The following is a 6,000-nucleotide window of genomic DNA, read 5'->3' on the forward strand; positions in this document are numbered from 1 at the left end:
AACGTGAGGTCTTCTGCCCTCTAAATATTCTCTTTGTTGTCTGAATTTTGAGTTAATGGCTTTTAGCCGCTTATTTTAAATTACAGTGGTTGTGCCCTTAAGGCATAAGATAGTGTGGCGTTTCAGCCGATAACTAAGTTCAAGAATTTGTAGTGTAATGTTTGGTCAAATAAATAAAGTTATATGTGTTCGAGTGTAACTGACAGCTGCTCATTTTGGCTCCTTTCCACAATTCTAACTACCTGTCCTGTCGGTTTAGCATGGCGTCTCAGAAACTGTCACCAAAGTCTGTAGAAGTCAGTTTTGAATCACACTATACACAACAGAGACCGCTTAAGGTTTAGTAGGAGATAGCGTTAAACAATCACCACTTACTCCTTAGTGAGAAAGAGGCACCGTTCCCCTGTCACAACCAGCGGTCGCCAGTGAATATGTGACTTGTCAAGATTCCCTCATTCTCAGGCATAATTATAAATTTTAATGCAAACTAACACAAATTCCCAACGCTCTTCTGGATCTGTAGACAGTCGATACCTCCCGGCTGCTGCCAACGCATTAAGAGCTGCATACTTATTATCTGCCACCGGTCGATACCTGGGTTAGGTGGGACTTACCGCAGCCATCCTGTGGTTTACGTCTTAGCATTTCTGTTACAAGGTCAGTGGCAGTCCAATGGGCGATTAATTCCACACGCCAACTGCCCTATACAGATAAATGGGAAGGATAAGGAAATACATTTTTTTGTTTTTGTTTGAAATCAAATTTCTTTAGAGGTTATCACCGTAACAGCCATTAAAAGTGGCAAAATCTGCTTACTGTTGCTGTAGAACGCAAACAGGAACATATGCTTTTTCGTTTTATTTTAATGTCATTATCGGTATAGGCGTATTGTGCCCGTCTTCATAGAGATTTTGTGATTACAATAATGCAATCGTCAGTGGCATGCCATTGATTTATGCTGTTTGTAGTGATCAGCCAGAGCATTATGACCACCTACGTAATAGCCGATTTATCCAGCTCTGACAAAGTAACAGCGGCGACATGTAGTGACATGGAAGCAAGGAGGCCTTGGTAGGTTGCTGGAGAGAGTTGGTACCACATCTGCACCCACAAGTCACCTAACTCGTGTAAATTCTGGGGAGAGGGGCGATAAGCTCTAACGCCACGTTCAATCTCATCCCAGATGTGTTCGACTGGGTTCAGATCTGGCGAACTGGGTGGGGGGCAATCACATCAATTGGAACTTGTTGCTACTGTGTTCCTTGAACCATTCCACCACACTCTTAAGCCTTGTGACATGACGCACAATTTTGTTGAAAAATGCCACTGCCGTTGGAAAACATTACTGACAAGAAGGGGTGTGCGTCTTCTGCAACCAGTGTATGCTACTTCTTGGCAGTCATGGTGGCGTGCACGAGCTCCATTCGACCACGAGTATGTTCCTCAAGGCATAATATACCCGCCACCAGGTTGTCTCTGTCCCATAGTACTAGTGTCAAGGAGCTGTTTCTCTGGGAAACGATGGATTCGCGCCCTCCCGTAGGCAACAACCAGTACCGATGGTCACGTGTACATCTCAGTCGTAGTTGCCAATTCGATGGTGTTAACATTGGCATATGCAAGGGTCGTCGGCTGCGTAGGTCCATCGATAGCAGTGTTCGGTGCACTATGGGTTCAGACGCACTTCTACTCCGCCCAGCATTAAAATCTCATGTTACTTTCGCCACAGTTCTCAGCCTGTCCTGTTGTTCCAGACTGCGCAGCCTCCGATGTTCGATATCTGTAATGATGGGTGGCCGCCCAGACCCACGACATCAGGATGTGGTTTCAACTTAGTCTCACCATGTGTTGAAATGACACCAAAGCACTCCCAGAACACGCGACAAGTGGTGCAGTTCCAGAAATGCTGCTGCCGAGCTTCCGGGCCATCACAATTTGCTCTCGGTCAAGCTCAAATAGATCGCACTCCTTCCGTATTCTACACACAGACAGCACGCTCACTTACAATATTACATGCACAGTCCGCGTGTCTGATTAGCAGTCGTTCCTCACCAGGGGACGCTGCTATCACCTGTACGAGTTTATATCGATAGTAGGTCGGCTGATCAGTGGTATATTAGTTCGCCAAACGTTCAATGCAAATACCAGCGTGTATTTTGAGTAGCTGACTGTGTGGGAAACATCAAGCAGCTGCCCACTCCGCAGGTGTCTCGATCTATCTTGGCTGCAACTTGTGAGCCGATTATCACTGCTCACTCTGTGGGAACAAGTTGGAAAACTTGCTCCTTTCACAACGGCCGCGAAACGAATTACCTTCGTGCAGTGCAGAAGGTTAACTAGCGAGACCTGTTCCTGCGTAAGCTGTAAATGCACAAAAATATTCTCCAGTGAATATTTTCGCCTTGTGCTACCGTCCATTATCGTGAGCGCTGAAGAACTTAGTGCTCTACGGAAGACGTATTCGTGTACTCCCATTGTAACGCTTTCACTACTGCCCTGCACTACGGTATATATTCAGTTTTAATTGCAATTTACGCTCATATACGAAAGTATTACAATGTTTTCAAAGGAAAACACGAAGCGCAACATAGTTGTTTACTTACAGTTTTTACCGAAAATCTCGTCGGAAATTCGGTGTTGATGTTCCGTTACACTCCTGGTTTTCTCGTTTTTTGTGTGCTGCGAGTGAAACAGGTGACTTTGGTCGTTTTATAACTCAGTTTCAACTACCACTTGGGATAGATGTACTTATACACTTGTAAATAGTTACTCTGGGTCACCTAACATCAGTCCAATTCGAAGTTACAGCTTTTTTCATTTGAACTTGCACTAGGGAATACTTCAACTTCGACGTCGTTTGATATACAGTTCCGTCAAATTTGGCACAGGTGCTCCTAGTTGCTGATAGATGTTGAGATATCAAGTATTGTACACTGACTACCATATATGTCAATCCTTCTGTGATTTATTTACAATCTACATTTTAGTATCTTTGTGTTCAAATGTATATCCGTAAAACGAAATAACTATTTTAAATATTGTAAATTTCACATTGTGACTAGAAGAAAGTGACAATATCTGGCTTGGATGCAGCAGATCACACGCATAAGAGCTATTTATAAATCTGTTACTCCAGTACAGAATTAAAAATGATTTGTCTGAACCTTAAGTACGAAAATGACAAATGAACTAATCTACACCGCTTAGCACAGAGAAATAAAGAGACCGATACCCAGCAAATGAAACAAAAGAAAAATTCGGAGTAGGTATTAAAGTCCATGGAGAAGAAATAAAAACTTTGAGGTTCGTCGGTGACATTGTAATTCTGTCAGAGACAGCAAAGGACTTGGAAGAGCAGTTGAACGGAATGGACAGTGTCTTGAAAGGAGGTTATAAGACGAACATCAACAAAAGCAAAACGAGGATAATGGAATGTAGTCGAATTAAGTTGGGTGATGCTGAGGGAATTAGATTAGGAAATGAGACACTTAAAATAGTAAAGGAGTTTTGCTATTTGGGGAGCAAAATAACTAATGATGGTCGAAGTAGAGAGGATATAAAGTGTAGACTGACAATGACAAGGAAAGCGTTTCTGAAGAAGAGAAATTTGTTAACATCGAGTGTTGATTTAAGTGTCAGGAAGTCGTTTCTGAAAGTATTTGTATGGAGTGTAGTCACGTATGGAAGTGAAACATGGACGATAAATAGTTTGGACAAGAAGAGAATAGAAGCTTTCGAAATGTGGTGCTACAGAAGAAGGCTGAAGATTAGATGGGTAGATCACATAACTAATGAGGAGGTACTGAATACAATTGGAGAGAAGAGAAATTTGTGGCACAACTTGACTAGAAGGAGGGATCGGTTGGTAGGGCGTATTCTGAGGCATCAAGGGATCACCAATTTAGTATTGGAGGGCAACGTGGAGGGTAAAAATCGTAGAGGGAGACCAAGAGATGAATACACTAAGCAGATTCAGAAGGATGTAGGCTGCAGTAAGTACTGGGAGATGAAGAAGCTTGCACAGGATAGAGTAGCATGGAGAGCTGCATCAAACCAGTCTCAGGACTGAAGACAACAACAACAAGAACAACAACCACCCAGCAAAACGAAATCTCGTACCTGTAAAACATTAAAGACGGAGAAGGTTGTGTACCGGGTATGACACAAAGGAGACGACACTGCTACAGTAAATTTGCGTACTTACCAAATGTGTTCAGTCAGCGTACGACGGAACTGCTCTTTTCGGAATATAGCTAAGTAACCGAATAGCAGTACTAAAAAATGCTTGCCAACTACGGCTTACACAGTGTCAGTGTAATATAATGGTATCCAAAATTAAAGCAACAAACCGCTATTTCCCCGTTCTGTGTCTAATTCAATATAATCATACAAACCGTCAAGCAGATGTCCTTACGCTTGTGTTCTGCACGGTAGGTGGCATTCCGGTCAACGGACAACCACTCCAACGATGACATCACGGCATCTATCAAACGGAGTAGTGTTTGTCGGGTAGTCCCTCATCCACAAGTGCTGTGTACACAGTCACAGACGGTGTAGTATGGCACAGAGAAGACGCCTACCAGACTATCTGCGGTGGAGGGCCATAGGAAGATGGAAGCAGGGCGGTCGCAAACTGATATGGCCCGATGTGAATCTTTCTGTTTATCGGAAGTGGCGACAGTTTATAGAGACCAAAACTGTATCCCGAATACCAGGGCAGGGCCGACAATTTCTGACATCAGAAAGAGAGGACCGTTACTTGGTTGCAAGGGCACTAAGGTACCACCTTAGAAGTGCACGGCAACTGGCATCTGACCACGCAGCATCCAGTGGCTTCTTGTATCGAGGCAAACGGTGTACAGAAGATTTAGCAGTGTGGGCTTTATTGTCAGAAACCTGCTGTTTGTTTACCTCTGACGCGACTTTACAGAAGGGAACGTCTAGAGTGGAATCGTCGGCATGCCACGCGGTCTAACAGTGGGCCAATGTTCTTTTCACAGGTGGGCCCCGATTTCTTCTGGAACGTGATTCTCAACGGATTCGCATCTGGAGGGAACGTGGAACTCCATTTCGGTACCCAAACTTTGAGGAAAGAGACCGATATCGAGGAAGATCCCTAATGGTGTGGGGAGGGATTATGTTGACTACACGAAAACCACTTCACAAAATTGTACTGGCGAATTAGCAAGATTTAGCTGCTATCAAATATCCTGACGAGATCTTGGGAGCTCATCTGCGTTCTGTTATGATGACGACGAACGAATCGTCGCCAGTGTCAATGACAGAAACATACAGATCTCTTCTTGCATATACAGCACGTTTGTCAGTAAGGATGATAAGCAGGTGGCTGCGTGGTATGGGTCTACAACGACTAAAATAAATAGAAGTCATTGGTAAAAAATAATTTATTGTACTTATCTGGTGGTACAGGAGTCTTCCTAGTCAGGGCGAATGTAATTACAAACAGAGTGCTATAGAGGCATCACATAGGCCATACTTTAACTAAGCGCGTTGTTAGAGGCTGCTTCCTATCAGCTGAAGGCTATGCTACTTTCCTACTTGACGTCCCGAGCAAGAGTGGCTCAGCGCACGCTAGAAACTTGTTGCAACCCGCGGAGCGGCGCCAGTCTCGACTCGCGGGTCCAGCGATACTAGTACGGACCGCGGTCGATAACTGCAACCCCTAACAGGTGTGGTATCGAACGTTGATGCCACACGTTTTTTGCGATGTGCTGTGAGTCCAGACTTCGTATTGGTGGACGATAATGCTCGACCTCAGAGAGTATGTGTGGTTGATGTTTTCTTGGAAGATATTGCACTGGTGGCGTAGCCTACTCGTTCTCCCGATTTGAATCCCATGGCATAGAGCAAGTCTGGGATTCACGGGGAGACGGTACGCATTACGTCAGCTTCCACCAAGCACTCCGCAAGACTTGCGAGCAGCTCTGCAGGACGAACGAGCGTTATTGCCTCAACATGAGATTGATGATATCATTCACA

Source organism: Schistocerca piceifrons, chromosome 2 (genome assembly GCF_021461385.2).
Source record: "Schistocerca piceifrons isolate TAMUIC-IGC-003096 chromosome 2, iqSchPice1.1, whole genome shotgun sequence".
Lineage (NCBI taxonomy): Eukaryota > Metazoa > Arthropoda > Insecta > Orthoptera > Acrididae > Schistocerca > Schistocerca piceifrons.